At 26.9% G+C, this 27,875-nt stretch overlaps 1 long non-coding RNA gene across 4 annotated transcripts in view; it reads left to right on the forward strand.

Moving 5' to 3' along the window:
- Nucleotides 1-27,875, forward strand: part of LOC107437847 (uncharacterized) — a 336,010-nt gene that overhangs the window by 168,457 nt on the left and 139,678 nt on the right. For all 4 annotated transcript variants that reach the window (XR_011638002.1, XR_011638001.1, XR_011638004.1 and 1 more), the window contains one exon: nucleotides 7,202-7,308. This is a non-coding gene — a long non-coding RNA (uncharacterized lncRNA). The remainder of the gene's footprint in view (nucleotides 1-7,201; nucleotides 7,309-27,875) is intronic.

The raw sequence follows: 27,875 nt of genomic DNA on the forward strand, positions 1-27,875 counted from the left end.
TTTACTTTTCAGTTTTATATTTCTTACAAAACATGTGGTTATAAAAACAATAATTTTGAAAACAAGAATTTCCGGTAAACTATTACCATATGAATGGAAAAGTTATCTAATGAATGGTTTAAATGCCCCATATTTTTGTTTTTATTACCAGAATATGTTTTTATGACCAAAAATATCATTTCTATAAAATGTGGTAATTTTACCAGAATTATTTTTCTGTGCATTATCTTGATAATTATCGTTAAGGGCTCTGCCTTATAATTGGCAAAACTTGAACTAACAGTTATAAATAATTGTTTGAAATTCATTACAGCTAAAAATTAGCTAAAATTTTGTGAAAATTATCCATGAAATCATTTTGAAATATGATATCAGAAAAGCTAATTTTAATTGCTTGTATATGAGCAATAGAGCCAAGTCCTACTAAGACACTTAGTTTTACAGGACCTATTGAAAGAAATCGTGAGTGTCATCACAAGTGACGCTCATTTATTGAAACAAACATATGGAAGAAATTATGTTCACAAGTACCAAAATGTAGTGTTTCTTGTAACGTAGGGTTTCATTTTTAAAATTAAAACTTAAATTTGCTTTAATACATCGCTTAGGATCCTTTATTAGTAGATCGAAAATAAAAGATCTTTATAATATTTATTTACTCTTTATAAAAAAATTCATTTTAACAGATTAAATAATTGACGGTCGTTAATTGGCTAGCAAGAAATTTTCTATTTCAAATTCAAACATAATTATAATAGAGTTGTTTCTGGAAGAAAAAAAAATTCTAGTTATGAATATAATTTATATGCTAATAATAATTATAAGCCACAACTTTCAGAAATGATACGACTTGAGGAAAAAAATAGAGAACAGTTTTAAGGATTTCAGAAAAATGCAAAATTAGTTTAATGCTTTAAATGTTTTACATTTAAGTATTTTTTCTGTACTTTATGGACTTAATAAAGCAAACTTTTTGAAGAGCATAACCTATTAATTTAATTTAAAATAGATTCTTGTTTACTGTATTAAAATAAATGTCCCAACTAAGCTAAGAAATATTTAATCTGATCAATGTCTTAAAATAGGGCCTTCAATAATTTGTATTTTGGCAAATTCAAGCTATAGTGTATAAAAAGTTTTGATCAGTAAATTTTTAAAAAAAAAAATTGCACAAGGCGTCTATTAGGACTAAGCATTGGAGTTTTTAATGGAAGAAAGTTATAAGTGTATTTTCGAAAAAATTGAGATTTTCGGAGAAAGCTCTTACTTTACAACTTTACAACTTACTTTACAACTAATACAACTTTAATTTATTTTGTCAATATTTTGAACTTTGCAGATAAAAATACTTGGTGACTATCTCTGATACTTCAAAGTGCGTTTAGTGATAAACAAAATCAGGGAAACCTAAGAAAAACCTCCTTTTTTGCAGAAAATTAAAACGACATGACTACGATGATGCTGATAATTTAGATGAATATTTGTGATTTATAAATATCGCCGATTGGATGCTTTCAAACACGAAATAAAGGCTATGCAGACTCTTTATTTTGTTTTGTCAACGCATAAACTATAAATCTAATGTAGTCAAATTTATTCTGAGCAAAAAAGCATAACAAAACTACCGGAATATAATAAAATTTACTATATTTTTGGCCCTATGGGAACATCAAAAAGCTTGGTAATTTTTACAGAAGTGCTTTGTTAGTGATTTTGATAAAATTGATAAAACATAGTTTTATAATATGTGATAAAATTTGGTCAATATTTTTAGAATTTGGTAAATTTATTATAAAATCTTTGAGCAGGGTATATAAACCATTTATTAAGTTAAATTTATCTTCCAGTTTTGTATTTCATATTAAATATGAAGCAATAAAAACTATAATCTTAAAAACCAGAATTTCCGGCAAGTCATATGGACGGGAAAATTACCAACTGAATGATTTAAATACCATTTTAACGAGATTTATGGTATTTTAACCGGAATAATCATTACAGTACGATAATTTTACCATAATTTATTTATCCATTTATTAAAACGTCATTCAGCACATTTAGCTCTTTAATTACTAATTGTAAACATTGTTAAAAAAATTGTTGAGAAATCGCGAAGCAGAGATGTCATATAGTGAGATAAACAAAACACGTAGTCAAAACGTTATGGTATTTTAACCAGAATAATTATTACAACAAGATAATTTTACCATAATTTATTTATCCATTTAATAAAACGTTACTTAGTACATTTAGCTCTTTAATTAGCAATTGTAAACATTGTTAAAAAAACTGTGTAGAAATCGTGAGGCAGAGATGTCATATAGTAAGATAAACAAAACACGTAGTCAAAACAAGAGAAAAATTAGCGCCCTCTGGTGGCAGGGACAAGACAGAAACCATCAAGCATTCAGATAAGGGGTTGAATCAATCAATTCTTTGTGGCGCGTTTACGGTTCTCCTTAGCACAGACGGGCAAGCGATGGAAGGGGAAAAAATGAAAATTTTTCCAATTCCTCCAACAGGCCGATAAGAAAGGCCATGAGATGATGTGAAATCAATGCGCCGTAATTGTAGGGAGGCAAAGTGCCACGGATGTTGAAAAAAGAAAAAAAAAACATATATGTGCAGCAAAAAAGGATAGATAAAAACAAAAAGTAAAAGTAACAAAATTTAATAATTCCCAAAAACCATTATGCGACCCGTTCTGCCGTTGAGTTAAATCGGATGAAGCAGTAGTGATTTTTCAGTTGAGACAGTTTCATTGGTGTATTATATTATTTGTGATTTTATTTATTTCTAAAAAAATAACAGAAAAAAAAGGTAACGGTTATTAAATGCGACAGTTTTTATTCGTTCCAGTTTCGAATTAATTCATTTAGGTTTCAGTAATGGGAAATTTTATGTTTTCTTGCGATTTATTTATTTGTTTTTTTGGTTGGCATTTCTTTGTTAGAAACTTTATGAAATTCCCTAATGGTACATTTTTTGGATTCTAATACTGAAGAGCGAAATGAGTTAGAAGACTAAATATAATTTGTTTTGTTTATTTTGGCGGGAATACTATCGAAATGAGTGTTGAAAATCATTACGTGATGTTATTTTATTTTAATCTCTTCTCAGTTTAATGGAAGCTGAAATTATTTTCCAATAAGTTAAAATATCGATTTCTATTATAAAGTTCTTATTCTTTTTGAAAAGCGTGGTTGATCTGCAGTTAAATTTTAGGGAATGAGAAAAATATTGATTTTTTTACATGTTATATTAAAATTCTGTAATTCATTATCATTGAAAAATGTAGCAAAATTATTGTCTTCTATAACAACGAAATGTGGTTTTATTGAAACACCCAACTAATTATATTTTAAAGTTATTGGTTGAACTTAATGGACTTTTAAACTTAAGACTTTTATTCACATACTGTAAAAAATTCAGGATCAAATTACGGTACAAAGTTTCGGCGCTTTGTGAGATCATTCGCTAAACAAATTTTATCGTAATAACAATTTATTTTTACAGTAAAATAAATTTTTCCACGAAATATTAAACCGAATTTTTACAGTAATATTTATTTAATTAGAGTGATTCACTGATTTTACTGTAATTATTGCGGTATATCAGATTTTTTTGTTCCGTAACATGTTCGGGTAAAAATAGATTTTACAGTAAAAAGTTACCTACACTCCAAGTGACGGTATTTTTATCGTAGTAATATCGAATAGTACTTTTACCGTAAAAATACCTATAGTAAAGAAACAAACAAACAGAATAATAGCTGAATTAAGTATAAACGTGAAACTGAATTAGTTCTTATTGTCCCACATTTAGCAAAAATACAAAACTGAAAAATAAATTTAACCAAATAAATGGTTTTTATTCCATGCATTGATAAAATGACCAAATTTTACCGCATTTACCAGATTTTATCACATATTATAAAACTATATTTTATTGCTAATTTTACTAAAAGCTTTACCAAAGCGCTTCTTTAAAAATTATAGAGTTTTTCGATGTTCCCATGGAACCAGAAACATGGTAAATTTTACCATATTCTGGTAGTTTGGATCTTACTTTCTTTTTAGTGCATTAAGAAAACTTTCAAAATAAATAAAATTAAAATATTAATATACAATTCCGTAATTTCATATTATATTTTTAAAAAAAAATTATTTATCAGTAACGTGACTCTCGAGAGCTCATGATTAGGTATTGCCTGCAGAAGTGTCTGCTGCCTTTCCTCAGGAACTCCTTGCAGATGAACCGGAAGTTACGATAGTGATTTTTTCTCTTCTTCATCCAGCTCCGTTAGAGTGAAAGTGTTCGAAAGTAGGACAAGGGATCCTCAACTTCCGCCAAAGTTTCCGGAAAAGCATCCCATAGTTCACTTTCGATGGCCTAAATAAAAATATACCTGTAAATTTCGGCATTTTTTTTCTCTTCCATTTCCTTCATTCAAGATGGAAGATTTTATGCAACGCTGTTAAGGATATATTTTGAGGGATTTCATATGATGAATAGATTCTATTTTAAATATTTATTTAAAAAAAAACTTTTGTTTATATTAAATTTTAAAAATAGGTGTATTTTTAAGTATTTATGCATAGTTTGAATGATTTTCTGATCAATAATAGCTCTATTAATAAAAATTTATTTAATTATAAAACGTACAATTTTACCAATTATAATATGTATAATTTAATAATTATTTTTAAATATACCGTTTATAATATAATTCAACCAATTCTTGATAGTTTGATGGTAACTAATTCATGTGATTTTAATTTGATTTTAAGCTATTTTTTTAAGAACTTAAATAATTTTTATCGAAGTAAACTAAAGTTTTATAGCTTCTTTACTTATTAAAGTTAAAAGAAAAGTTTGTCCAATTTTTACAGTTTATTTTAGCTATTATATTCCTTGGTTCAAAATTTGAAGTATTTTTATTAATGAGGAAGTATGAAGTATGAAGTATGAAGAATGAATTACATATTATAAGAAATTTCCGGATCAAATTACAGTAAAATCTGTTTTTACGGGAACCAAAAATTTGATATACAGTAAGTTTTTCAGTAATAATTACCGTAAAATCATTGAATCCCTCTAATTAAAAAAATAAATATTGCTGCAAAAATTACGGTAAACATTTTAAAGTAAAAAATGGAATTTACGGTAAAATGGATTTTACGGATTATGCACCAGAAGTGACGCTACTTTATACCATAATTTGATCTGGGACAATTTACAGTGTATTTCCTAGAGCGTATGTACAAGTCGCTATTTCTCAATGACATTTTGTATAGTAATAAATACTATAAAATCACCTGAAAAAGTTCTAAAAAATCAAAATATCTGTATTTATAATGTCAAAAAATTCTTGAAATTCTGAGCTCCTATACAAAATGAATGCCATCAAAATCTACAATGCAGTTGAGAATTTCATGATATTCTACGTAAAATATATATCTATAATGTTATTTACTACAATGTTTGCTTCGTGAAAATAAAATAATTCTTGCAGAATTAAAAAAATTACATTTATGTCCCGGAAACTGCAATAAAATTATATATAAATTAATAATTATATAAAATATATTTAATGAATTATATTAATAATACAGTAAATTATACATAATTACACATAAATTAATGAAGAATAGGACTTGACTTTAAGACTTATATAACGAACCATCGACTTTTAATACTGGCAGTATTTCACCAAAGTTTAAATAAAAAATTGAAAGACTTGAGAACTCAGATAAACTATAATTTATCCTAGAGGGAAGTTTTGAACCAAAATTTGCCTCAATATTATTTCCAGAAAATGTACTTCCCAAATTTCGAAAACTTCTTAGATTAAAGCGACCTCAATCAATCAATATATTCAAAATCTGTGATTTTTTTCTTTATAAAAATGCTTTTCTGAGCAATTTGAAAATGGGACTTAGTATATCATAGTCTTATCATTCAGCCCGTGAAAATTATTTGCGTTTAAAAAGTTATTCCTGCGATAATATGATGTATTTTACAACGAAACTTAAACGAAACGAAAAGGGAACTCCAGGATCAAGTATTAGGAGAAATTCTGCATTCGCTTAGGACTTTTTAATGGAACTGACCTCATTTGCGTTACATGGAGAGGAAAACTCCAAAAAACTCCCATGGTTAATCTGACGATAAAGGAACTCCAACCTGTGATCCGTCAACCACTGAGGATATTTCATGTAAGCACTGTGGGCGGTGCGAGCCGGGTGCGGAATTCGTATTGACCAGTCATCGGTGGGATTCGAACTCATTGGGAGGCGAACACTCTATCTCATGAACCACTACGGCTCCTTTATATTGTTACAGTGAAGATAAAATAAATTTTAAATTTCAATATTTTAAACAATGGTGCTTATATTCATTATTTTTTGTGTATAATGTTCGGAACATTTAGTAACACAACTATTTATTGTGAATACCAGAAAAAAATATATTTTGTCTAATTGATGTGAATATTTCTATTCGTTTTTCCTTTTCCTTATTAAAGATATTTCATATACTTTTTTTCACATCTTTGAAGCAAATAGATATTGAAATAATTAATTATAAAGCCTATCATATTGCTACGAAAAATTTATAATTTTGAAATTGTATTCGAATTTGTATACTTTAAAAATATTTTTAGGAATTTAGTTAATTAAGCAATGATATGTCATGTGCTTGCGGTAATAAATGTGGAATTAATATTTGTTACTAGTACGTAAAAACAACTGAGAAAATCAATAGTAAACATCTTAAGTTGTAAAGAAGAATCTGTTAATAAATTTCGCTTCCCTTTGGAAGCTGTTTAATATTTTAACATAATAATTTTTTTCTTTTATTAATAAATTTTATCTTCTACTTTAAATTCAAAATTAAATACAATTTACGTGCTTATTAAATTTCTAAACAAAAATATGGTCGTCTTTGTACTGTCTGTGAAATTTTCTTATATTAAGGAAACTTTGAGAAATAATAGACAAAAGAAGGTTAAATATTCATTTTTTCTTCAATATTTTTTAAGAATTGAAGAAAAACAATTAATTTTATCCTCTTTTTTCAACTAAAACGTTGAAACGAAGCTAAATATAATTAACCTACTAATTAATTTTATTGTATTTATTTTTTTTGCGAAATTTGATCACTTCAAAGAAATTTTGATTATAGATATTCTTTTTTTTAGGAGTCAAGAGGCTCAAGGAAGTTAATTACAAAATGCAAGAAGCTGAAATTATGTGTCCAGGAACAATCCTACATTAAATTGCAAAAACATGACTTTCAACATAACGAGTAAGTACTTTTTAGCCTAACTCCCCCTAAAAAATGCATTTCTTTAATTATTAACAACAGTTTTTAATATTAAAATAGTTATTATCACAATAAATTATAAATGATATTACGTTTCATTAAAAATATCCAAGTCTTTATTGCTGGTTCTCTATTTATGTTTTATGTTGCTCAAACAAAAAAGTTAGAATTAAGTTTAAAAAGTTTAATTTGTTACTAGCAAGGCTTCTACCTGAAGTTGTTCTAAAAACTTAAAATTTTATTTTAAATTATACAATTAGCTCAAATAAGTGAGTAAATTTTAAAGGTAAGTTCTTTCATAAATAACCGTGATTAAAAATGCTATTTGAAGCTTGATATTTCTTGAAAACTAACCATTCAGTTTCATATTTTTCTCAGAAATAATTATGTAAAGTTTCGTGTTAAAATAATTAGCATTTCGAAGTACAGCCTGAATACTTACGAAGAAATTCTAACTGATTTCCAATTTATGAGACCATTCCTTGAATTCAATTTGACTTTAAAATACTCATAAATCAATTCTAACTAACTGCAAGTTTATATCATAATTTACTGAATTGAGCTTTAACATATAATTGATTTTTAAAAAGCACTTTCAAAATTCTCTCAAAAACATCTCAATTTACTTCAAACTTAAGCCATCAGACATTGAATTTTACTTAAACTTATCACACCATGAGTGTGCTTAAAGCAATTTTCACTTGTTTCTGAACGTTATCATCATATTTAATGAATTTAATTTCACTTTATCGTAAAATGAATATTCACAAAATAATCATATTACAAATTGTCAATACCATTTATATAATTTAGCTTTATTTTATCTCAAACTGAAAGTTTCTATAACATTTCTAATTTACACCGAATTTATACCATCATTGAATTTATATTACCTAATGCATCCTATATAATAAAAAACCACATCTAATTTGCATGGAATTTTCACCATCCATTCACCATTCATCACCATCTATTACTATTTATACAATTTAGCTTTATTTTATCACAACCTAAATGTTTCTATAACATTTCTAATTTACATCGAATTTCTACCATCATTGAATTTATATTACCTAATACATCCTATATAATAAAAAATTACTTCTAATTTGCATGGAATTTTCACTATCCATTTCCATCCATTCATCATCCATCACCATCTATTAATATTTATATAACTTAGCTTTATTTTATCTCAACCTAAATGTTTCAATAACATTTCTAATTTGCACCGAATTTATACCATCACAGAATTTAGCGTTATCGCATCCTATATAATAAAAACCAATTCTAACTTGCATGGAATTTTCACCATCCATTCACCATCCCTCACCATCCATTATCATTTTTTAAAAATAATTTTATTTTATAACCGTCGTTGAACAGCCGACCCAATTTTTGGGTTTACTGCTACTAATGTTCAACTCCGTAGCCTTACAATTTTGAACCCAATCCAAAACACAAGGGAACTTCTGGATCAAGTATTGGGAGAAATTTTGCCTTCGTGGAGGACTTTTTTGATGGATTAACTTGCATTTGCGTTACATGGAGATGAATACAACGAGAACCTCCCATGGTTAGCCTGACGGCAAAAGGACTCTAACCTATGATCCGTGTACCACTGAGGATATTTCACGTCAGCACTGTGGTCGGTGCAAGCTGGATGCGGATTCGCATCGACCAGCCATTGCAGGGATTCGCAGCCGGTTTACTTCATTGGAAGGCGGCTCATCTATTACCTTTTATATAATTCAGCTTTATTTTATCATAACCTGAATGTTTCTATCACATTTCTAATTTACAGCGAATATGTACCATCATTGAATTTAGCTTTACGATTTAATAATTAAAAACCACTTCTAACTTGCATGGAATTTTATCCATCATGCATTTAATTTATTTTCACTTAATCACAAACTGGTTACTCACAAAGCTACTACAACTTATTGCTAATTTATATTACCAATTTAGCTTTTCCCTTACGAAAGATAAAATACTCTTAAGAAAATTCTAATTTACACCAAATTTATACCGTCATACGTTGAATTTAGCTTTACCCCTATCTCATCCTGAATACTCAAAAACTAATTCTAACTCACATGGAATTTTTATCATCGTGTAATAATTTAACTTTATCGCGGACTGGTTACTCATAAATCTGTTCTAACTTACAGTAAATTAATATTACCATTAATTTAATTTAGCTTTATCTTATCAGAGATGGGATACTCCTAAGAACTTACACCAAATTTATACTATCATATATTGAAATCATCTTCTCCTTGTCAAATCTTGAATACTCAGAATGTAATTCTAATTCTCCAAATTTACGTCACCATTTAATAAATTTTGCTTTACCTTCTTTTAATCTAATGCATTGCTAATATTTTCACAATGAGACCTAATTTATTAATGCAATATATTTTTTTTTAAATTCAGAAATTAATCAGAAAGTTTTATTAGATTACACTTACGCTCTACGTTTATCAAAACTAAACGATTGGTAGGATATGCTCTTAATTAGTTAAAAATTAGTTAATTAGTTTATTTTCAAAATACTCTCTATATTAGTGTGACAAATATATATTAAACTAGCACTAGTGTCTCATGGCGTGCTTCCTGATTTTCTGCAGAAATCATTCTACCAATTCCTAAATAAAATGAGGAAAAAAATTAGAGGAAACTGGAAACTGTCTGAAAAGTTAAAATTTAAGCAAATTATTAATATCTAAAGTTTTAACCCTCCTCAGGGATGTTTAGTCTCTATTTTGAATTGACTGAAGGGAGTCAAAGAGTATGAAACTTAATCCTTGCTATTTTACTTAGATACTCATTATCTAAGTAAGTGATTATTGCGCACTTTTCACTCAGAAAATTAGACCGAAACTGAGTCAATGGGACAAATAGTTTAGAAGTCATAAGAGTTTTAAGTGCAAATAGGTCAAAATCAAAATTTTTTCTCTCTATACATAAGTTCCTTGTAACTTTAATGCTATTAGTTCTATTGCATTACATTTTATTCAGTATAAGAATAAATAAATAAAACTTCCTTGTCGAAAAGGCAATGTTTAAATTTAATTAATTTTTACTCTTTAATCCCCTCACAATTAGAAAATTCAAAATGGCGACTAAAGCTCACCTCAAAGAAAGGATTATGACATTCATATTAAAATTGAACGAATACTTTTAATGCAATTTCCAGCTTCAATTTTTAAAGGAAAAAAATGATTTTATTTATAAAGTGTGTGAGCATTAATAAGTCACTGGTGTACAAATATTAAGCTAATACACATACAGTAAGAAAACCATAAGCCTTGTTCCCAAAATGTTTGCTGTAAATTAATCTATTATTAAATTGTTAATAAATTTTTTTATTGTGTAATATAATTCCTACAAAATCAATATCAAAAACTAACGAGCTGAAATAGTTGATTTTAAAGCATAATTTTTTATCGAAGAATTTCCGAAATTATATTTTAATATTTAACCAATAACGAATTCCGTATAATCAAACAATAAGAACTTTTTAATCATAAACTAGATAACACTGCTGAAAAATTCATCAACATAAAATTAATCAAAAATGCTTTTAATATTTACTTTAAAGCGAAGAGTTTCTCAATATTATTCTATTCTTGTAAAATATTAAACACCGAAAATATATTCATTAAAAAGTAGCATATACGTAAGAAAACATCCCGCCTCTTATGTTAGAGAAAGTAATCACACAAAGGAAGTAATAAAAAGTAATATTATATGCAATTTTCAATCGTGATGAAGACGATTTTATTGATTTCAGCTAGAAATATTCAATTACAAAAACGACTCTGTGCCGTAGGTGCAATATCTGTAAAATTTCATTTCCCCGCCCCCTGCACATTCTTCTAATGTTTCAACTCCTTAGATTTGTATCGGAGAGAGGTGATTAAATTAAAGAGAGCGAAAAAAAGTGCCTTTTTCTGTGTGATACGTAGAGAAAATTAAAATGAAACTGAATTTATTGCTCGTGCGTTGGCGAGAGAAAAAAGAAGCCAAGAAGGCGGGCTCTATAGATATTGCCTGTTTCGTTTTCCTACATTTTTTTTTTTTTTTTTTGAATCTTGTAAATCAGTCGCTAGAGAATTTCAATCAGTTTAAAACGACTCGCAGTCTTTCCTTGAACGAAAAATAAGTATTTTAGTTCTCTTCCCTTTTTTTCTTGTTGCATCGCGAATGGCTATCAGTTGGCGATTTTCACTAGAAAGAATGGGTATCAAAGAGTTAGAGACTTTCTTTGCTTGAAAATACTTTTCTTGATGAGCATTTCCCAAAGCTTGCAACGATATTTATCATTCAAAATTTAATCTCACCGTCAATTTAAATTTAAAAACCTTTTAAATCAAATAAACGCAGAAAATTAGGATTTGAATTTATTGTGTCACTAGCTGAATACCCTTTCTTCGTATGGGATGAATAAAATAAAAAAAAGAAATGGAAAGAAACATAAATCGGTGCTGAGTAACACTGCGAAGTCATGCATAAAACAGAATGACATTTTCCGATAAAATTCATAAAGACAAAATATATTATTTTACGGAAGTATCTTTTTAATTAGTTCTGCTTTTTAGTACATAACTTGTATTTTTTATTTCATTTTGTACCTATTACCTAATCTCATTGTGCATCATCGGCTCAATAATAGTATTGCCATTTTTTTCATTTATCCTAAACGAATTAGAACCACTTTTTCCTTAATTTCACCATTCATTACATAACTATTTTTTTCATTTTAATTATCATTGATTTTAAAATATTTACTTTTATAGAAACATGTTTTAAGAGAATTTCTATAAACAAAATAAACATGCAGTATCAAATATCTTTAGAAATACGAATTTGGTGGCATAGTCCACTTATGCTTCCACGTTAACGTTGTTCATAGAAATCTGATATAGCGAATAAAAATAATTTATTATTTAAGTACGCTCAAATAAACTATATTTACGATCAAATTGAGCCATAATCTTGTAAACATTACTAATTTTAGCTTTCAAATATTTAAAAGAATAGAATTGCTTACAGTTTAATTTAAAGGAATGGCTAAAGCTTTAGAAAATTCCATTTCGTTTATCGCTCTCCCCGTTCGAACGGTTCGTAATAACGTATTCTAATGTCAACAATGACCTTCTCCGTGCTTCGAACTATCAGTATGCCAAATTTTATCGCTCTCGATCGAATGGCTTAGTAATCCATAAAGTATAGAGAGACGGAGTAAGTTAGAGATATGCAGAATTAGCGTTGACAGTTATTGTGTTATATTAAATCTTTTTTTTTTTTCTTTTTCGTTAATCATATTTAATCAACCCTTCATACATGTTTTAGAGTAGGGCTGTTTTTCGAAAGCTGTTGGTGGAAAACAATATGCTAATTTTATAGCTACTTTGAGTTTATAATAGTTTTTTTAATAGTTAGTTAGGTTAAGATTTTCTATCTTCATATAGAGCCCTCTAAGTTAACAAAAAATGGCGAAAAATGCTAAAATGAAGAAAAATCACAATTTTGTGACAGTTAACAGACATCCGAGTGAATAACTAGATGCTTGTTATCTAATTCGTTTTCTTTCTAATATTTGAAAAATGTCGGGCAGGTGGCCGCGCGGTTAGCGCGCCTGACTGCGAAGCCAATGGCTGTGGGTTCGAATCCCGCTCTGGGCATGGATCTTTCTCTCTCTTGTGTTGTCCTCTGTTGTGTGTGATGTGGGGATGTGGCCCACCCTATGAACTGGTTTGTGGCAGTGTGGCGTGGGCAATGTTACTCTTTGGTTCACAAGTGCCCACTGGGTAACTAGAAACGAGTAACACCTCTGGCATCTTCTAAGGCGAAACGAATAAAGTTCAGTGCCTGCCATTCGAAGATAAAATACNTTTATATATATATTTTTTTTTTTAAAATTGCGCCAACGCTGCTTTGTGCTTGTAAGAATTTTCAAAAATTGGAAATTATTTTGATTTTCCTCAAGGCATAAAAATTGAGCCAAATTGGAGATTTTCATCGGCACTCTAATATGTTTAGCACTGATTGGTAAGTTAATTTCCTCATCGCTTTCGAAGTTATCAATTTTGTGAGCCGCGAAAAAATAGATACGGAGTTTTTTAAAAAAAATTATTGCTTAAGATTGCATAATTAAAGTCGTGCACTTTTAATGTATATTTAAAACATATTTAAGTTATGAAAAATAATAACTTTTTGTGCTTAATTACTCCCACGTGGAAAAAAAAACGCTCAAAGCTATAATAAGTAGAACACAGTTGGAAATTGTTTTAAAAATTACGTGCTAGGCTCAATATGAATATCTTAAGCTCACCCCATCCTTGGAGGCAAGCTTTATCTAAAATTATTATTTTGGAATTTATTTAGGAGGGAAAGAGTCAAAGGAGGAGAAATTTTAAATTTCTTTTAGCGACAAAGAAGAATCGTTTCATATGTAATTTTGGTATGAAGTGAATGAGACTAAAACAAAAGCTGTAAGACATGTTGTCTTTTATAAGAATTTTATGAATAAGAAGTTTAATTTTTTACTTATATCTATTTACGTGACGGATATTACTGTCTAGACAAGTGAGGTATTCTGCCCTCTACACTTTTGTGCTGCACCGAGACCTAAGTCAAGGATAAAAAGTTTCTATGACTTAATTGGTAAAAATTGAATTTAAAATTTTTTTGCAGCTTCCACTTAATTATTTCCATAACTGGGTCGTTTAAATTTTAAAAGGAGTATTGAAATCATTATTATAATTTCTTTCAGAAAAATATACAGAGTCAATTTCAAGTAAATTTGGAAGTTGTGATAAAACATTTTCAGTAACCATTTCCGGAAAATTCGCCTTTAAAAGAAAATAAATAAATGCATAAAAAATTCGTGGAAAATGGCATAATTCAAAACTTGAAAAACTATCTGTATCTAAAATCATTTAAGATAAAAATAATATTTTAATCATTGAATTTGATGAAATGTTTGAGACAAAAATATTTACTTTTTAATGAAAAATCAAACAGACTTGAAAATGAGAAAATCAAAGCTGTAAAATAAAAAAAAAATTTAAAAAAAATAAGCACTAAAAAGAAATTTGGAAAATCAGGTAACGCTACGAAAATATAAAAAATGTAACAAAATTTATAACTATTTGGATTAATTGTAACTCTTATATCTATAGTTATTATATCTATAATTATGAATGAATCGATTAAAAAATTGAATTTATTATAATATTTTCTGAATTAAAATTTTTGAAAAGAAAAGTATAGATATTTTTAGAAACTCAATAACAAACCGATTCAACGTTTTTTAAAAAAAAAATAACAGAAATTTTGCTGCGCATTACAAATGTCAAAAAAGTATGAAAAAATAATTTTTTTAACTTACATGAAAGGGTATTTTCACAACTGAATTTAATAAAATATTTTCTGTTTTCGAGTTTTTAAAAAAATATAACCATTTTTAGAAAATTAATTACAAACAAATTCAACGTTCTAAAAAAATCGAAAAATTTTGAGGCACATTATAAATGAAAAATATAAAGTTATTTAACTTACAAAAAAAAAAGATATATCAAACTGATTTTAATCAAATATTTTTGGAATACAAATTAACGAGTTAATAAATGATAAAACAAACTTAACGTTTTGTTTTCAGGCTCTGCGAAGAACTTCGTAAGGGTGGGATTTCATACTGAAAAAGGTACACCTTCAATGTGTTTTTTAATATTTTTTGACACTGTGAAATTAAAAAAGAGTATATAATTTTATAAAATAAATAAAATAAAATAAATAAAATAAATAAAATAAATAAAATAAATAAAATAAATAAATGAAAATTGTAGGCAATTCTTCTTTAATAAAACGTTGAATTGAGTCTTAAAATTATTATTGTAAAGCATAAATGCAGTTCATTCCAAGTAAACATCGAAACTCATTTCAACAGCTTCACAAATTTAGTTTATGGCACTTCTACAAGAAAATTAGCCTTGTAAAAAAATTGCAATGTAAAATGTCAAAAAAATATAAAAATCTAAAATTAATTGATTTAAAAAAAACTAGTTATATAATTGAATTTTCAGAAATACTTTAAGAATAAAAATTTATCAATTGATAATATTTAAAAGAAACTTTTCAACACAATCGATGATCAGAGGAAAGTAAAAAAGAAGAAAAAATTCTCGGAAAATTTTTTGTGAACATTGTAAAGTGCCAACGAAAGCGTCAAAGTCACCCTAAAGTATTTAGGAAAAAATACAATAATTTATAAATTAATTTAGTTTGATATTTTTCGGAAAATAAAATTATTAATTAATGGATGCCAAAACAAACTTATACTTTGACGAAAACTTAAACTATAAACGAAAGCGTCAAAGTCACCCTAAAGTATTTGGGGGGAAAATACAATAATTTATAAATTAATTTAGTTTGATATTTTTTGGAAAATAAATTTATTAATTAATGGATACCTAAACAAACTTAATACTTTTCAAAAAACTACTTTAGAGTGCACTGTAGTAAAAAACTCCCGGTCAAATTACTGTATAAGGTACTGGCTCTTAGGTTGCATCAATCGTAAAAATCATTTCTGCTGTAAAATATTGTACCACAATTTATTTCAGAAATATTTATTTAATTAGAATACTTCTGTGGTTATTACTGTAAAAACTGACTACGGTATACCAGATATGGTATAGATTCCAGTAGAAATGGATTTTACAGTAAAAAGTACCGGCACTTTGAATTCCGGTACTTCTTTGGAATTTTTTACAATTTGAGACTTGAAATAAAAGGAAAAATAGATTCCCATTTATACATTTAATAGTTACTGAAATCGACAAAATTTTAGAGAAAAATTTTATTTTTAATATCATATAAAATTTATTAAAAATAAAAATTTTGAAAAGTTTAAATGTATCTTTAAAAGGGGCTTTGAGTATTATTGAAATGATACAGATCATACATAAGATTAAATAACTTTTAGCCATAAACAAATGTAAAAAATATATAAAATTTCAGTTGATTCTTTTTTAATAAAGTCTGGAAATGATATCGAAAATTACTATTCTACGGTATAAATACATTTCAGTTTAAGTAAATAGCGGAGCTCAAATTCAACAGCTGCGCTAAATTAATTTCATTCGGTCTTTCTCCTTGCGACAAGATCAGTCACGTTAGAAAATAAAATCTACAGCAAAAATGGAAACAGTTTTGCGAACGTAATGTAAATAAAATAACATCCTTGAAAAGCATTGCTATACTGAAGGTATTAGCTCTCGGGTGACATTTTAATTTCGAACCTACGAAGAGCTCGACTGCTCTGCAAACAGAAATTTCCGAACACACGGAAAGAATTTCCGTTAATTTTTCTTTTTCTTTCCTCTCTTGACATCTTGACACTTATCCAGGATAGTGATAAAAAAAATCGAGGCTCTTGTATTCGAAATCTTACGCAAATTATCGATTGTTCTCTACTTTTCTTCATCGGCAAGAAGCCTGAAACGCTCTGACACATTTACGGACATCAATTCTTTCCTACTTTTCCCTAAGAATAGTACAGAAACTCCCGCTGACATAGTAATGCAAATTGTCCTCTTCCGAACATTTTCTTCTTACTTGGCTACATTGGCGATTCTTTTATTCTATCATTGCTTTGCCTTACCCGACTTCTTTAATGTTTAAAGGAGACAGTAGAACCTCTTTTGGAGACTGGTTTGTCGAACTGGAACCAGAACTTCTAAAAAAGTTCCTTGAAAGCGATGATGACTTCCAATATGCGATTTAGAAAACTACAAAGTGCGAATGTCATTGCTAATTACGACCCTAGATTTTTCCAAGAGAGTTGGGAAGAGGGGAGGGATTCTAGGTTCCTAGATGGCTTGATTCGAAAATGAAGACTCAAACTATGTCGCTACTTTTGTGTTCTTTGTTGTGCCAACTATCTGGATTTCCTTCGCTTTCTCGCAGAATGGCAATTTTTGTTTTCTAATGTTATTGTTTTCAGGAGAAAGGTTATTTGCGAAAAAATGTTTTCGTTTGCGCTTTTTATTTCGCTTTTCAACACTTAATATGTTTCGTCTCCGGGGAATGTGCTCTGATTTAGAAGAGAGGTTCTTAAAAAAATTAAAATATCTGTAAGACGAGTACTTCAAAAGATTTAGTCCTTTTCGATAATGTGCAATTTATGTTTTATCTAAATATTTGTGACATTAAGAAAATTGTAAAAGACGATCAAGAATAATGTATGCAAATATTTTAAGCAATCTTTTTTTTTTATTTAAAGGATATATTAACACAAATTTTTTTTTTCTAAATACTTTTGACTTTGAAAATATTGCATGTAAGAAAATCGAGAATAATATATTTAAATATTTTCAGACTTGTCTTTTTGTTATATTGATTTATTAATATTTAATATTCAATATGAGTATTTGCATTCTTATACGAAACTTAAAAGCAATAAAACTGTACAATTTTACTATAGAATAAATGAATTATCAGTATATTTTTAAAATACTCGTGATATTAAACTGAATAGAACAGATCATACCAAATACTATGTTTTTAAACTCCTTGTTTCAGTTAATTGAAATATTAATTTTCAAAATTTTCTCAAAGTATTTGCGATAGAAATAATTTTTTTGAAATACTATTTAAAATTAATTAGTGAAATATATTCAGACTCTTTATTTCAATTAAGTGAAATATAATTATTCACTCGGTTATTAAAAGATAAGTCATCGAACAAAACATAAAAAACATGCAGAAATAAGTTATTAAAGTGTATACATAAACTCATTATTCACACTGAGCAGAAAAGTATGGTCGAAACTACTAGAATATGGTACACTTTACCGTGTTTCTGGTTTTATGAGAGCCCCAAAAAACTTGGTAATTTTTACCGAAGCGCTTTGGAATTTATTTTGTTAAAATTAAAAATAAAATAATTACTATTCACTAGTTTTAATAATTCAAAAGTGAATAATTATTATTTAATAGTTTATTTAAATATTCAAGTCGTTAAGCAATACTGAAGGCTTGGATAAATAATTTATTGAGATGCATGCTGAAATTCATTATTTACAATAAGAAAAAAAGCATGGTTAAAACTACTAGAATATGCAAAGATTTACTGTGCATCTAGATCCATGGGAACACCTAAAAGCTCGGTAATTTTTATCGGGACACTTTGGTAAAGATTTTGGTAAAATAAGCAATAAAATATGGTTTCATAATCTGTGATAAAATTTGATAAATGTGATAAGATTTGATATCTTTATGTTGATGCTTAAGAACATGGCATAAAAACCATTTGTTCGATTAAATTTACTTTCAAGTTTTGAATTTTTTACTAAATGCGTTGAAATAAGAACTATAATATTGAAAACCAAAATTTCTGGTAACCCATTATCATATGAACAAAAAAATTAGTAAATGAATGGATTAAATACCGTAAATTTCGGTTTTATTAATCAGAATTATGTCTTCTTTTTTTTACCAGAAATATCAATGCCAAACAGTGCGATAATTTTGCTTAAATTTTTTGCTCTGACAATAAAAAGGAATTTTTATAATACTTTATTTAAATAAAACCAGAATCTACCAAATACTATACTTTTAAACTCTTTGTTTCATTGAGCTAAAATATTGACATCTAATATTCCAAATAATTTGGCCATTAAAATTAAGAAACAGAGAGAAGCATTACATTTAGAATATTTGTTGCATTGAAATAATTTATCAAATTATAATGTTCTTTTTAAACACGCGTGACGTGTAATAAAATAATGGTAATTAAAAATTATTTTTGACACTATATTTTCCTTAAAGGAATTATACTTTATATTTTGTCTAAATCTTTAAGACATTAATAGATATAGATAGCAATTGTTTAAAGAAAGATATTTAAATACATTGATTCCTTTTTTAATTAAATTTATTATTTCACCTATGTTTGGACCATTTTAATTTATCGCAATTTTTAATTAAAATTTAAGACTTATTCTGAAATTTTGGTTTTTCCTCATATTTTGCTAATATACTTCTTCTATAAAAATATTGTTTTATCTAAGGCTGCTGCTTCAAGCAAGAAGACCAAGCAAAATCACTTAACATTTTCTATAGATTTCACGAAAAAATTTACACAGAAACCTTAAATTTTATAACTTTAAATTTATTAAATAATATAAAAATTAACATTTCTAAACATAATTATTCATCTGCGTCGCTCTAATTATGAGTATTTTGACAAAATATGTTTACCAATCCGCAATAAATAGACATGGTTTAGAAATAAAATTATAAAGAAAAATTAAAAAAAAAAACAAGTTCAAATTTATAAAATTTTTAGAGTGACTGTTTTAAATTTCGGCGTAGTTTTTTACTATTAAAATTCAGCAAAATCCTTAAATTAATCCAATTTGATTTTAAAAAAATTATAAAATTAATTTAGAATTAAACGCAGATAAAAATAAATTTTCAAATTCAGAATAATTTATACAGATTTAATGATTGTAAAAAAAAGAGATATGCCATTAATAAATACAAATTAGTTTAAGTTTTTTAAAATTGAAATATTTTAAAAACCAGGTAACTTTTTCCAGCATTTCAATATTTTTTTAATTAAACCATTTAATAAAACTTCAATATAAGTTATGAATATCTCAGGCATAAAAATTTGCATAAATATATTAAAATTTATTATAATTTAATTTTTGTATAAAATTGTTTATAAAAGTATATAAAAACTTCTTTCTTCTAATAAAAACTATTTTTCTTCTATATAAATTATTGTCAAAACAAAACTTACTTGAAATCTCCAATTTCTTGCATTTTATCTACCTAAGTTGTAGTTTATATAGCTTCGATACAAATAAAAGTCAACTTTTCTGTAAAATATTTCCGAAGACATAGAAAGGGAATAAAATTCTTTCTGTGAAATGATTCTCCTCTTTTCCCTTTTAAGAATTCTTCCCCGAGAGTATAATTCGAAATATTATTCAATAAAGAATAGCATACTAATATTTCTACTTTTTCGTTTCTCGGTATATTAGCTCAGCATAGTAGTAGATTTCTTTTTTTAAAGAAAAGGAAAAGAAAGAACAACGATATATAAAAGAGAATAACGATATAATAACATATATTCAACAAGGTATTTTCAGATAAATGTACATTAAGTCTCACTGTATCAAAAAGAGAATATATAAGTAAAATATAAAAAAATAAGATTCAGATTTCAAAAGTTTAAGAATTTTAGTTGTATGAGTAAACATTTGAGTAGATAGTTTTTAAAATANTATATATAAAGAAAATTTAAAGTTTTTGTGAAAATATACTTTAGAATTACGAAATATAAAACATCATAGTTTTTCATTTCACAGCAGTTAGATGAAATAAAAGATGTTTTTTTATAGCTTTACAAGAAAGAATATACATTTTCATTAAAGTCTAAATGAAATATAGTTAACTATGACATCAAATGTGAAAAAAAAAAATCTAATTTATAAGAAGTTTGAGAAAAATTTCTTTTATACATGATAACAATAAGAAATATATCATGTGCTTTAAGATAAAGTTATTCAATAATAAATTTTAATTTAGAGTGATGAGACTCTGAATAAAAATTTATGCCATTTTGTAAAGAATCGCGAAGGAAGAGTAAACGTTTAATGAGAATTTTAATTTTCATTAAAAAGAATGCACATTTTCAAATATAGAAAATATTATAAAATTATAAAGAAAGATTGTTTGTGAACAAAAATAAAATACAAAAAACAATATGTGCATCGTGCTTGAAATAAAAATAACATTAGATACTTAAAGATTGTTAACTAGAAAAACGCTGAATTAAAATCAATGCCATATAGTAGAGAAACATGAAGGTAGGCAAAACGTTAATTGAAAATGTTATAAATGTTCATAAAAAGGAATGAACATTTATGAATATCGAGAATATAACAGAATTAAGAATTTTTTTTTTTAAATATCTGAAATGTTCGAAGTGAACATTACACTATGTCCTAAATGATTAATAACTAGAAAAACACTGATTTAAAGCCAGTGTAAATTAGTAAAGATTAATGTAGGCAGAAGAAACGTTTAATAGGAATTTTATAAATTTTCATAGACCAAAGGAATGCACATTTACAAATATCAAGAACATGATAAAATTAAAGCGAAAATGTTTTTTAAAAAAATATATAAAAAATTTTATTTGAGCTATTTATTTTCAATATAATGCTTAAATTTCCTTCCTTAATTTTTTAGTTACTAGCAAATTTTATTTAAATCAAGTTACTATTCTTATGTAATCTTCTTTACAATAATTTTTTATCATTTTGCTCTAAATTAGACCTTTATTCTCCAGGATTTGTAAAAAAGTTCACTCTTTTTTATACAAATTCCTGCCTTTAATAAAACACGAATCAAAATATGATATTTTTTAATAGTCATATCATGAGGCGAAAAGTTAATTAAATAAGAGAAAACTCAAACGCAATTTGATTTTACAGATTTCTAAACCATATTGAAAGTTTTTTAGTTGAATTTTCTTACTGCAAGCAAATTTTCCCCCATTAAAATCAATTATTTATTTATAATTTTTTGATAATAAGACATTTTTTTCTAGACTTGAATTCTTTCCAAGAATCGATAAAGAGGTTCTCGCTATTTAGTTTAAATTCCTGAATTAAGTAATAAAGCACAATTCAACAATTTCTATCCTTTGATAAATTTCTTATTTATTCAAATTTTTATTTATTTATTTATTCGATATTATTTTTGTAAATTATCGTCTCAGCTGCAAACAGTTTTCTGCGGCTAAAATTGATCAAAAAAGCAAGAATAAAATTCAAAATGTCCAAGTTGTTATCAATTTTTTTTACATATTTCTAAACTTTTTGATAATGAAAAAAAATTCTTTTTATAATATACTAGTTCTTATTTCTTTTTAAAAAATATTCCCAATTTTCAAAAATTTATATTAGCTTTTTTTTCCTCCTTCAGTTGAAACCATATACTCACTTTAAATTAAATGAAAGGTTCTTTTTAAACTATACAAATTATAAAACTTTTTTCACAATAAAATGGTTGAATAAAGAAAGAAAGAAAATGTTTAGATATTAATATTCTAAGTGAAAGCGGCTTGTTTTATGAAAATATATTATGTTTCTCCCAAGGTACAAAAAATATTGCAACAATAAACTAAACATTATCTACACATCATTATGAGAAAATATTTTGATAAACCCTTTTCAATATAGTTTCTTAGAAGTTTTAAAACGAAAAAAAAATTAGTCATCTGGAAGTAAAATATCAATCTCTTTTTGTTGTCATGATAAAATATTTTAAAATATTCTAGATCTTTCTAGAACATCATAATTATTTTATGTTAGCAGTGCTTCAGAAGGAGAGGCCAACTCTTCGTTTTCAATTTTCACTAAAGAAAATATTTTGGGGAAAACTTTGGACCAAGTAAACAAATCTTCTAAGCGGTGTGTAAAAAAAATATAAAATGCATAAATAAACAAATAAATAATAATAATAATCTTTCACGTCTGCTTGAAAAGAAACGGAAGCAATTTATCGCTACTTAAAAGAAGCGCGCGCACATTTTTTAAAATTTTTTTTTATTTCTTGTGAAATGAATTTTAAGCCGCTCCTATATTTCACAGTCAATCCGAAACTAATCATAATTTCAAATATGCTCGCCGTCACTAACAAAAGGATGCAACCTAAGAAAGAAGCGCAAGATGAACGAAAAAAAAAATAAATAAACAAAATACATTTTTAAGTAGATACCGACAACAAAAGCAAAATCTTTATCATTAGCATCATGGCTGACAAGTTGTAAAACCCTTATTATTTAAATTCAGTTCCTTAGACATTCTCTATAACACACCATCAGTCTTATCTGGTGAGAGTTTTGTTGTGTATGCCCCACTAACGATAGCAGCGCCTCTACTGGCAGAACATGTAATCTCTCTCCACGCGCAGATTATACTACATATTGAATGCGAAAGCTCGTTTTCCTTATTTACTTAAAAACTCCTTGCTTCGTGTGAAATATCTTACGACATCTTATTGGTCGATAGTATGTAAGGATGTTCCTCTAGGCAAAGGTTTCCCCTTTGTATTCCCGTTTTTTACTTTTTATACTCCTTTCTCCGTCTTTGTTTCATTTTTTTTCTCCTGGAAATCCCGGATTGAGTTCTTAGTAGAGCCTCTTCAGAGAGAAACTCCGGCTCATCAGAAATGCTTTTTGTGTTTTGGTGTAGTATCTGAAACGTGTCGGGTGGGCCAACAGGGAGGCGTAGATGAGTAGTTTTGGAGGAAGAAATTTGGAGAAAAATGTTTTAAAGAAGTGAAGTATTATTTCTTGTCCTAGTATTGTCACCCCGGCTGCGAAAGTTAAAATAAATAGTTCTCTCTTTCTCTCTCTCTCTTATCCTCCGAGAGTTTCTCTGACGCCTCCTAAGTGAGAAAAAAAATAGGCCCCGAAGGCCTCTTTTTCAGGCTCCTAACGTGACCGTTATAAGATCTAATGTAGTTTCGGGCTGTGGTGATTCTAGTACATCTTACCAAGTCGTAAAGTACTTATTCGCTTGGATTGCGGATAACAAGAAAAAGGTTCTATTGTCTGAAGGCAATTATCTGCAGTTTTCCTTTTTTTAATTCGAAACAAGAAAGCTTCTAACATTGTAATAAGGAATAATTCAATAAATGCATCAATTAAAATTGAAAGTTTATGCAAAATTTCAATTTAATTTTGTTTTAAGGAGCTTCAAAAATTAGTTTCGTGCTTTTAATTTGTACCTATATTCTGAAAGAAGAAAAAAAAAGTAGATGGATATTTAATGAATCTCAACACCTGAAAAATTAGCAACAATGTTAAAAAACAACATTAAGATTAATTATTACAAGCATGATTAACAATTATATCAGTAATTAATATTAACAATGCTTTATTTTTAATGATAACAATAATAAGCAACAATAATAGTTATAATTAAAAAAACAATAATAATTTCTAATAACTATAACGATTAGTAACGATTCATAATTACTATAATAATTAATAATACATTACATTGAATCTTAAAATTTGTCAATAAATTACAGTAATGATTACAGTATTGATTCAGTAATAAGATTACAATAATAATTGATAAAACAGTAATAATACTGTAATACTACTGTAATACAATGCTTTAAACTGCAGAATCTTAAAGTATTTGTATATTGAGATCTGCACATTTTTGCTCAAGAAGAAATAGCTTCCGAGGGCCTATTTTATTGCATGATACCAAGACACTTGCTTTTGAGGAATAAAAAAGAAAAGGTTCTATTATCTGCAGATAACTACAGATAGTTTTTCTTTTTAATTCGAAATAAAAATGTCTGTTACATTAGGCACGTCATTTGTAAAATTAATAAACAAAGATTATACGAAATATAAAAAAGCATTTATTAATGCTTAGAATATTTATTAGTTTTAATTTAGTTTCGAATAAGAGTTTCGAACGATAGTATTAATAATAAATTTTAATAACTTTTAAATAACTGAATTAATCTTTGCACGCAAAAAATTTTACAAAATTAATTTATCCAAAGATAATTTCACGCAAAAGACATCTTTTAGTAAATATTTATTGATTTTTTTTATTTGTTAATATTTAATATTTGTTTCTTATTATTTTATTTAGTAACAGTCGAAGAAATTATGAATTCTAAGGTATAAAATTTCTTAAAGTAATACACGGATGTAATTTTGCATTGCAAATTACAAAATTTGAGCAAAATTGGTTGAATAGTTCCTGAGAAATTTAAACATACGACTACTTTAAGATTCAAATTCTCTGGAACTATTCGACCGAGCTTGTTTTTAGTTTATATTTGCCATGTAAAATTACATTCTTTTAAATGATGTAAAAAATTCTATACCTTACAATTCTTTTTTCGACGATTGTTGAATAAAATAATAAATATTAACTAAAAGTTAAGTTTTTCACGGAATTATTATTGGATAAACGAATTTCGTGGTTGTGTGAAATTTTTTTTAATTCGCTTAAAAAGTTCTCGAGATATGGTATAGTAAGCAAAAAATAAAATTAACATGAAGGGATTTCAAACCTTGGACCACTATCTTAACCAAACTATATGGGGACCATATTCCCCAAATTTCGGTAAACCCCTATACTATAGGGGGCTAAAAATATGAATTCTTCAACAAAAAAAGGTATGTTTATTCAGATAGAATACGTATTTTCGATTTTGTAGCTTAAAATACCGTTTAAACTAATTAATATTTAAGATCATCCCTTCGAGTCATTAAGATTGAGTCCTAGAACACGAAGATTCGATCATGAGGTCAAAAGTTATAAAGGCTTGTCTGTTTTTCATTTTCTGCACTGCACATCTACCCAAATTATTATCTAACCAATCTAGGTTTGAAAAGTGTATTATGAACTGTATAAAACGAGCTATCATTTTTTGTATTACTTAATTACGAAGAAAGGGATAGCTTTCATTTTGTATGTGTTTTCAGATAGCAAAAAAACCTTTCTTTATTTTCCCTCCTGGTTTGTTCAACTCACTACTTTCAGTTAAAAGAAATAACTATCTTTTTTTATTCTTTTTTGTTGTCATTTTGTTTTAATTCATTGCATTTTTAATTAATGCACGAATTTTAATGTTTTCTCAACTCACACATCTTCCCTAAATAAACAAAAGTAAGAAAACGAGTAAACAAAAGAACTTGCTTTCTTCTCAAGTCGCTAAACAACGCCCAAACAGCAATTTATAAACATGAAATTTGTTGATTAATAAATGGGTTCGAAAACTGCAATGACATAAAAGCAGTGTTTCCTTTAAAAAACAAAACGAATACAGATTTTTTAAAAAAGAGAAAAATCTCTAAAACCTAACAGATATTTCTTCGTTAAAAATCTTTTATTTGGAGTACTCATAAATATAAATAAAGCCTCTCAGTTGAAAATAAACACTTTAAAGTAATTTGAAACTATAAAATATTTACAAATTTAGCAATTTACAATTGTCATCTCCTGAAATACTTTCGTATTTTGAATAATCATATTTCACACTATTATAATGCTATGGAAAAATTCTTATCAGTTAAGAAAAAATATAAGGGATACCAATAAATTAAAAAAAAATATGGTTGAAAATTTAGATTAAAAGCTTTTATTCAATTTGAATGATTTATTCAATGATATAATTTTTTTTCACATCATATAAATTTTCCAATTTGATTTTTTGCATCAGGACATGAGCTTGTTTATACGGGTAAATAAAATGTTTATTTCATATATTAAAACAAAAATGCCAGAAGATAATATTAAATTTTGAGAAAGTTAAATTTTTTTCTATAGCAGTGAGAATAAAGAATTGAAACTGATGTTCTTAATATGAGGGTTGATGTATTAGTATTCTATATAATCCCTTAGTGAGATATGGTTAAGACGGATCCCAGTATTTCTATATTTAGAGAAAAATTTAAATTTATATTAAAACCGTTGGAAATAGTTTTATTCCTCAATAATAAAACTGTAAATGTTTACTAACGGATTAAGTTTGTGTAGTTTGTTGCACCACTCTAAGGGCAGTATTTAATAAAAAAAAAATTGCTGGGATCGAAATTAATGGTGGTCAGTTGGTCTGAGACCACTGAAATTTCACTCGGACAACCATGAAATAATTATTAGTTGTCCTTAGAAATCTATGAGAAAGGTATTGGTATTTTGATCTTTAGTTTAACGTTTTAATCTGTGTTTTGTCACAAAATAGCATCTTTCAACATAAATTTAACTTAAATGAGTTGTAATTTTTTATTTAAATTCACATAAATTTTTTTTAAGGAAAAATCTAAAAGAGACATGTTAACAGATCAGTTAAAATGTGTACGAAATAGTAATATTTTTTAGTTAAATATTCAACTTGAATTTCTTAATTTATACCTTGCAAATGCTTTTCACTGTAGTAGATTGCTTCAACAGAAATTACTTTTAAAAATCGTTCTGTTAGCAAATTAAAGCATAATTTTTTTCAAAATGCCCAATTACAAATATAATTAAACATACCTTATGCTTTAAGCTATAGTTACAGATTTGAACCAATTTATGACAATTATTTTAATCAATTTATGTAATAATTTTTAAGGTTTAAATTAAAGAACTATTTATGCAGAGATATATTACGCGAAGAATTGAAGTTCTCTATCAAAATCGAAAGTGACAAAAGATATTGAAAACGTAGTATAATATGTCACTTATTGCACCATGAATGGTGGCTAAATCATTACAGTTTAGAGGAGAAAATAAATCAAACAGCAATTGAAATTTAAATAAAACATTTTTAGCAAATTATACTCTATCCCCTGAGCCACCAGGACTCTACTTCAGATATAATAAAAGTCAATACTCGAAGTCAATATTCTGTATTACAACATGGCTCTATAGGTTACTCCGTGTATATATATATATATATATATATATATATAGAGAGAGAGAGAGAGAGTA

Source organism: Parasteatoda tepidariorum, chromosome 10 (genome assembly GCF_043381705.1).
Source record: "Parasteatoda tepidariorum isolate YZ-2023 chromosome 10, CAS_Ptep_4.0, whole genome shotgun sequence".
Lineage (NCBI taxonomy): Eukaryota > Metazoa > Arthropoda > Arachnida > Araneae > Theridiidae > Parasteatoda > Parasteatoda tepidariorum.